Source organism: Heptranchias perlo, chromosome 3 (genome assembly GCF_035084215.1).
Source record: "Heptranchias perlo isolate sHepPer1 chromosome 3, sHepPer1.hap1, whole genome shotgun sequence".
Lineage (NCBI taxonomy): Eukaryota > Metazoa > Chordata > Chondrichthyes > Hexanchiformes > Hexanchidae > Heptranchias > Heptranchias perlo.
The window spans coordinates 94,205,535-94,213,614 of record NC_090327.1 but is presented as its reverse complement, the minus strand read 5'-3'; positions in this window follow the sequence as shown (position 1 = coordinate 94,213,614).

Sequence of the window (8,080 nt, the reverse complement as noted above, 5' to 3'; positions counted from 1 at the left end):
AAAAATTCACACCTGTACATAGCCAAGGGATGTTTTTGGGGTACCATGGAAGAATAATGGTGGTGTAGTTCTATTATAGGGGTCTGGCATTCGGGGTGTAAGTCAGACTGGCCAAAGTTAAAGCTGTTCTAAAATACCACGTTAAATTCCTGCCGAATTGGTTACTGGCAGATGTATGCAAATGACAGGTAAAGAGTCCCAACACTGCTGTCCAAGAAATTCTGCCATTTACACCAGAATTGTACCTGATTTAAGTTAAGCTTGTAGAAAACAAGGAAATGGTTGAGTTCACAGCCTTTTAATGTCCACAAACTTTGTCTGAAATTTCAGCATTGATTGGTGTGTTTACAAAAATCTTCTAACCCATTATATCCACAAGTTGCAGATAGTCCAGTCAAACCTGCAGGCCCACTGGCCCTCGTACTACTCTTCCCAAATAGATTTGGCCACATGGCTCCTCAGGATCTCAGAGGCTTCTTCTTCATGAGGGGTCAGAGGTCTATTATTGGGGGATGGGAGGGAACCACCACTCGGGGCCTGAAATTCCTGGCTACCTTCTTCTATGAAAGAGAAGAGAGGACATAAGTATTGCAGTGAAGGCTGAACAGAGTCTTTTGTTAACACAGTTTGATACATAAGGTTATAAGATTCTTGTGGAGGCAGAGGGCATGGCTGAGGCATTAAATGAATACTTTGCATCTGTTTTCACTAGAGAAGAGGATGCTGTCATTGTAGCAGTAAAGGAGGAGATAGTAGCAATGTTGGATAGGATACAAATAGATAAAGAGGAGGTACTTAAAAGATTGGCAATACTCAAAGTAGAAAAATCACCCGGTCCAGATACCATGCATCCTAGGTTACTGAGGGAAGTAAGGGTGGAAATTGAGGAGGTTCTGGCCACAATCTTCCAATACTCCTTAGATATGGGGATGGTGCCGGAGGACTGGAAGATTGCAAATGTTACACCCCTGTTCAAAAAATGAGAGAGGGATAAACCCAGCAATTACGGGCCGGTCAGCCTAATGTTGGTGGTGGGGAAACTTTTAGAGACAATAATCTGGGACAAAATTAATTGGCACTTGGAAAAATATGGGCTAATAAATGAAAGTCAGCACAGATTGGTTAAAGAAAATTTGTGTTTGACTAACTTGATTGAGTTCTTTGATGAAGTAACGGAGACGATTGATGAGGGTAGCGCGGTTGATGTTGTGTATGTGAACTTTCAAAAGGCAATTGATAAGGTACTACATTATAGACTTGTTCGCAATATTAAAGCCCATCGGATTAAAGGGGCAGTGGCAGCATGGAGACAAAAAGCAGAGAGTATGGTGAGCGGTCGTTTTTCAGACTAGAAGGAAGTATACAGTGGTGTCTCCCAAAGGTCCGTATTAGGACCACTGCTCTTTTTGAAATATATTAATTACCTGGACTTGAGTATAGAGGGTATAATTTCAAAGTTTGCAGATGACACGAAACTTCGGAAATATAGTAAACAATGCGGAGGATAGTACCAGACTTCAGGAGGACATGACAGACTGGTGAAATGGGCAGACACATGGCAGATTAACTTTAACACAGGAAAGTGTGAAGTGATGCATTTTGGTAGGAAGAATGAGGAGAGACAATATAAACTAAATGGTACAATTTTAAAGGAAGTGCAGGAACAAAGAGTCCTGGAGATGCACATACACAAATCTTTGAAGGTGGCAGGACAAGTTGAGAAGGCTGTTAAAAAAGTATATGGGATCCTGGGCTTTATTAATAGAGGCATGGAGCACAAAAGCAAGGAAGTTATGCTAAACCTTTAGAAAACACTGATTAGGCCTCAGCTAGAGTATCGTGGTCAATTCTGGGCACAACACTTTAGGAAGGATTTCAAGGTCTTAGAGTGGGTACAGAAGAGATTTACTAGAATGCTGCCAGGGATGAGGAACTTCAGTTATGTGGAAAGACTGGAGAAGCTGGGGTTGTTCTCCTTAGAACAGTGAAGGTTAAGAAGAGATTTGATAGAGGTGTTCAAAATCATGAATGGTTTTGATAGAGAAAATAAGGAGGAACTGTTTCCAGTGGCAGAAGGGCCTGTTTCCATGTTGTAACTTCTATGATTCTATTAAGGTCGATAGTCAAAATCTTTTCCCAAAGGTAGGGGAGTCTATAACGAGGGGGCATAGATTTAAGGTGAGAGGGGAGAGATACAAAAGGGTCCAGAGGGGCAATTTTTTCACTCAAAGGGTGGTGAGTGTCTGGAACGAGCTGCCAGAGGCAGTAGTAGAGGCGGGTACAATTTTGTCTTTTAAAAAGCATTTGGACAGTTACATGGGTAAGATGGGTATAGAGGGATATGGGCCAAGTGCAGGCAATTGGGACTAGCTTAGTGGTATAAACTGGGCGACATGGACATGTTGGGCCGAAGGGCCTGTTTCCATGTTGTAACTTCTATGATTCTATGATTCTAAGGGTCGGTAACCAGAGGACTCAGATTTAAGGTGATCAGCAAAAGAGCCAGAAGCAACATGAGGAAACATTTTTTTATGCAGAGAGTTGTGATAACCTGGAATGCACTGCCTGAAAGGGTGGTGGAAGCAGATTAAATAGTAATTTTCAAAAGGGAATTGGATAACTATATGAAGGGAAAAAAATTACAGGGCTATGGGGAAAGAACAGGGAAATGGAACTAATTGGATAGCTCTTTCAAAGAGCCAGCACAGGCACGACGGGCCGAATAGCCTCCTCCTGTGCTGTACCTAATATGATACGATAAAAGCAGGAAAGGACAGGTATGGTTAGTTGGGGAGGCTTGCGCACACAAGACACACTGTGAGGGAAGGTGCATTTGTAGGTAGCAGGTTACACAAGATCAGAGAAGGGATTAGAAGTTGAGAGTACAAGCCTAGAGCACTGTGACATGTATATAAAGAGACCATATCAGTGCAGAAAATAAAGCATTTCTTTAAAATCTGTAAATTAATAAGTAGGTATAGGTAGTGCATTGCCTACTTCTTAACTTGCAGAGTTTAAAGAAATGCAATATTTATTGTTGACCTTTTCAAAATAAATTTAGTGTGTTTAACTACACCTTTTATATTTTTATATAGAAAACTGATTTACTTAACTGTTTTTATATGGTTATTTAGCTAAACATTTATTTTTGTCATTTAATTGTACAATATTGGCCTCCTCCCTATTACTGCCCTTTTACCACTGCATATGCCAGAAAGAAACCTGCAGCTTGTTGCCAGTTGACTCTTCTTGGTGCAGCTCTTACAGCTTCTAGAATTATTTGTCATATGTGGTATTCTTTTACCTCTGGATCTTGGTGTCATTAAAAATTCATGCAGACAGTATCTTGGCTGGTGCTAGCTAAATTGTTTTCTCCACAAAATATTTGTGCCTTTGTGTCCATTCAGAACACCGCAGTAATACAAGGTAATTCTAATAGGTTTGTTACACATGTTAGACTAAGCAGAAATGTTGCAGAATATTTCATATTGCTTCACGATGAAACATCATGCATCAGGAAACTTGTACAAAGCTTTTTGTCTTCGTGGGCCACGTAAGTCCATTCCAATGGAGCCTCAGGGGCCACTTGTAAATTTTAAATCCTTGTTCCCATTAACTTATTTATGTCTCAAGTTGTTCATACTATCAGATCTAGGTATTCTGATTTATGGGGCCCGATTTTAGCACCCGCTCTCGGGTGCGTTCTCGGCGGGGGGGCCTCGAAAATCGGCAAAAGGACGACCCCGACCGGATCCCGCCTCGATCCCGCCCACTTCCGGGTTCCACGCCAACGCGCCGGCGTGTGCGCGCAGACCCCGCAGGTGGGAATCCCGCAGGCACTTAAAGCCAGCGGGGTTCCACTTGAGAGTATTTATGTAGCCATTTCAGGTCATTAACTGACCTGATTGAGCTGTTTTTTTACCAAGTGTGGGATTTTACATTGAACTGAGACTGTTTCCCATACTGGGGGAAACACTCTCACTCCCAACGGACGTGTTGCAGCCAGCAGCCTGTGGCAGCTGCCAAGGTGCATTCCACAGGTGGGGGGGGAGAGCCTTCACCAACGCAGGAGGACACTCCGTAACATTGGGCAACGCCTGCCCTCCACCACCCTCCTCCAATCAAGAAGATTCACCGGCGTGGAAGTCCAACCCCTGTGCGAGGACACACTTTTCTACCGTGCACAACCCCTCAGACCTACACCTGCCAGATGGGTGCTGCGTTGACATCCTCGGAGGACGAACAGCATCACCAGCCTCAGCAGCCTCGCAGTCCACGCCGTCCGCCTCAGAGACGTGGATCCCCACAACACGGTGCTGTGGCACATCCACCTGCACAGCAGGAGGGAGGGCAACCGCAGAGAGAGATGCGTCGCAGGAGGCACTACCCTCCGCACAGGGTCTACAGACCGAGGCTCAGCTTCATGGACCTCTCTGAGCAGCAGTGCATACGGAGGCTCAGAGTCACTCGCCAGGTAGTCGCCGACATCTGCAGCCTCCTTAATGACGAGCTGCTCCCGAATGGACCAAGCAGCATCTTCTTACCCGTTGCCGTCAAAGTCACCACTGCCCTCAACTTCTTCGCCTCCGGATCCTTCCAGGGTGCCACGGGGGACATCACCGGGGTCTCTCAGTCGTCTGCACACAAGTGCATAAGGCAGGTCACCGATGGGTTGTTCCGCAGGGCCTCGAACTACATCAACTTCGCCATGGATGAGCGCAGCCAGACGGAGAGGGCGGTTGGATTCCATGCTGTGGCTGGCTTCCCACGGGTGCAGGGTGTAATCGATTGCACCCACATAGCAATACGGGCACCTCCACATGAGCCTGGGCTGTTCATCAACAGGAAGGGGTATCACTCCATGAACGCCCATCTAATTTGTGACCACCGCCAGAGATTCCTACACGTGTGCGCCAGATACCCTGGCAGCTGCCACGATGCCTTCATCCTCAGGGAGTCCACCGTCCCGCCCCTATTCCACGCACCCAACACCGGCAACGGCTGGCTCCTCGGCGACAAGGGATATCCCCTGCACATGTGGCTTATGACACCTCTGAGGAACCCCATTACCGAGCCGCAGCGTCGATATAATGACAGCCACATTGCTACCAGGTCTACAATCGAGCAGGCTATAGGGCTGCTCAAGATGCGCTTCAGGTGCCTTGATCGTTCCGGGGGAGCGCTCCAATACACGCCACTCAGAGTGGGACGAATTATAGTTGTCTGCTGTGCCCTGCACAACATGGCACAATAGAGAGGGGTGCCGCTGGAGGAGGCCCCATCCACACCCGCCACCCACATTGAGGATGACGATGAGGAGGAGGAGGAGGAGTACGAGCGATAGGAGGAGGAACGACCCATGGGCCGAACACCGGCTCACCTGCGTGCTCGTCAGGCCAGGGAGGCACTCATATGCCAACGGTTCTCCTAACATCACACTGTGTCAGGCGTTCACATATCATAACGTGCACAGACGAGGGTCCATACAAGCCCCCTCCACAGAAGAGTGGTGCCTGTACACCTGCACCCACTGTATTATGCCCAATGGGTGGGACCGGGTGTTCGTCGTCATGATGAGGCGCATGGAAGGGACCTATTGCATAAGCCGCAGAATAATGGACAAGAGGTGGCAGCATTGGTGAGAAAAATTGAGTTTATTGTGTGGTGCCAATCAAGGACTAGAAATAAAAAGATAACAAATCGTCAAACACCCTGGTGCAATCCCTGTGTGTTCACAGAACCTTGGGTTTTCTTTTTCTGGTACCCCTACGTGGTGCTACCCCTGTGGCTCCAGCAGAGGTGGTGGCAGGTTGCTCCTGTTCGTGCCCTGACCGGGTAGATGCTTTGGGCTGACGCCCCCTGGGTTTCAGTGCCCAAGAGGGCACCTCCACAGACTGCTCCTCCTGCACCTGTACAGGGGCAGACTCGGCCACCTGGAGAGGAGGGACTATTGCGGGCACTGGTTGAGAGGGGGGCAACGGGTGAGACGTGGGGGCACCTTGAGTAGCGTCCACACTTCCGTGTCCCCGTTCACCATCTTCCCTCTCATGGCCTAGGCCCACATCATCCCTTCCACCCTGCTGGACGGCAGTTTGGATGACGTGTGTGAGACCTTGCAAGGCCACCTCCAATGTATCTGTCAACCTGTTTATGGCGGCAGAATGTTGCTCACCCTGAATCCGAACAGCTGTTGTGAGGGCCTGGATGGACTCATTGTTGAGCTGTGCGTGACGCTCGAGGGAGGCTAGCCTGTCCTCCACCGCAGACATTCCCGCACCTACCCGCGACACTATCTCAGAGATGCCTTCACGTCCCTGCGACACTATCTTGGCGATACCCTCCTGCACCTGTGCCACCATTCCCCTCATGCAGGAGTTGGACTCCTCCATCCTCCGTGCGATTGTGGAGAGTGCGCGTGGCACCTCTCTCAGTACCTCGGCAATGTGTTGGTGCCCCTCGACGACTCTCCTTTTGATTGGTGGCCCCCTGGGTTCAGCATCTGGGTCCGGCTGAGCAGAGCCTGGAGAAGAGTGCTCCCACCGACGTGGACCCTCCGCGGCTGACCCTGCTACCAGGGTCTGCTCATGCTTACGTGTGCGCAGTGATTCACCATGTGCAATCCCAACTAACTGAGGGGGGGGGACCCACCGAGGTGTGTGTATCTGCGCTGGTGCATGCTTGGCTCATGTGTGACGATGTCCTCTGAGGAATCGCCCTCAACGGATACGGCGCTTGCAGACGGCCCTGCAAGAGAACAGAGGGCAATATCAGGCATGTGACCAAATGTGGCGGTGTGGCATATGCCATGTGATGCTAAGATCATTCGCGATCATGAGTGCTGAGTGTCAGCTTTCCCTTACCGGCCGTTTCACCAGACCCAGCCTCGCCATCCGCCACGGACAGGCAATGTAGCGTGTGGCTGATCTCCAACGCCTCCACCTCAGCGTCTGTCAGAGCCACCCCGTGTGGCGGGCCCCCTCCGGTGCGGGCCCTTTCCCGGGCGTTCTTGCAACTCTTCTCCTGTGAGGGCAAAACACAAAAACGTTATTGAGTGATGATTGCATTGTGAGACGCTTCAAGCATTGGTGTGAGTGGGTTGAGCGTGTGGCAGATGGATGGGAGGATGCGTGTGCCACGTGGCCATCCCATTGTATGGGCATTGGGGTGTGTGGTAGTGGTCGAGTGGGGACAGGGACTGTGGGTACTTGCAGGCACTGTGAGGATGATAGTTGGGTGGCTGTGAGGATTGGTGCGGGAGCGCTGTGCTGTCAGTGGAGATGGGGTTGTGAGGTGTTTGAGGTGATGTGGAAGACGGAGTGAGGCAGAGTGCGTTAGTGTACTCACTTTCCCGGACCTAGTGAGGTCATTGAATCTCTTCCGACACTGCATCCAAGTTAGGGTGGTGTTGACCCTGCTGGTGACCTCCGACGCCACCTCCTCCCATGCCTTCTTGGTGGCGGAGCCAGGGCACCTCCTTCCATCACTCGGGAACAGCGTCTCCCTCCTCATCCGGACCCCGTCCAGCAGCACCTGGAGGGCGTGGTCCATAAATCAGGGAGCAGCCTTACCCCTGCCTTCCTCCATGTTGCCTAGACTCTTGGTTGTGGCTGGAGGGGCTTTGGTGGACTGCCCCTTTAAATAGAGCTTCACCATCGCTCAGACGTCACTGCGCATGCGCAGCCCGCCGGCGCGCAGCTGAGAAGCGGAGAACCCGTAACTGCCGGCTAATTACCTCAATTATCCCGCGATCGCACGCGCAACGCACTCAATTCGGACGGCGCGTTTTTCACGCGCCCGAATGACCACCCGCCGAGAACCCGCACCCCTGGTAAAATCGGGCCCATGATTTATCCAGCAATAAAGTAACAGTATTAAAACAGCTCTTTCCAAACCTCTAGACTCAGTTACCTGGCTTTTGACAGCTCAGGGCTGTATGTGGCCTATGGGTCACAGTTTGGATATCAGTGCTTTAAATTCTCATTTTATACTAGAAATACAGCCACATATTTGGAAAAAAATTAGATTAAAAATATTTCCTTAAGTCTATTAGTTGCAATAAAATCTAGATATATATTTTCCT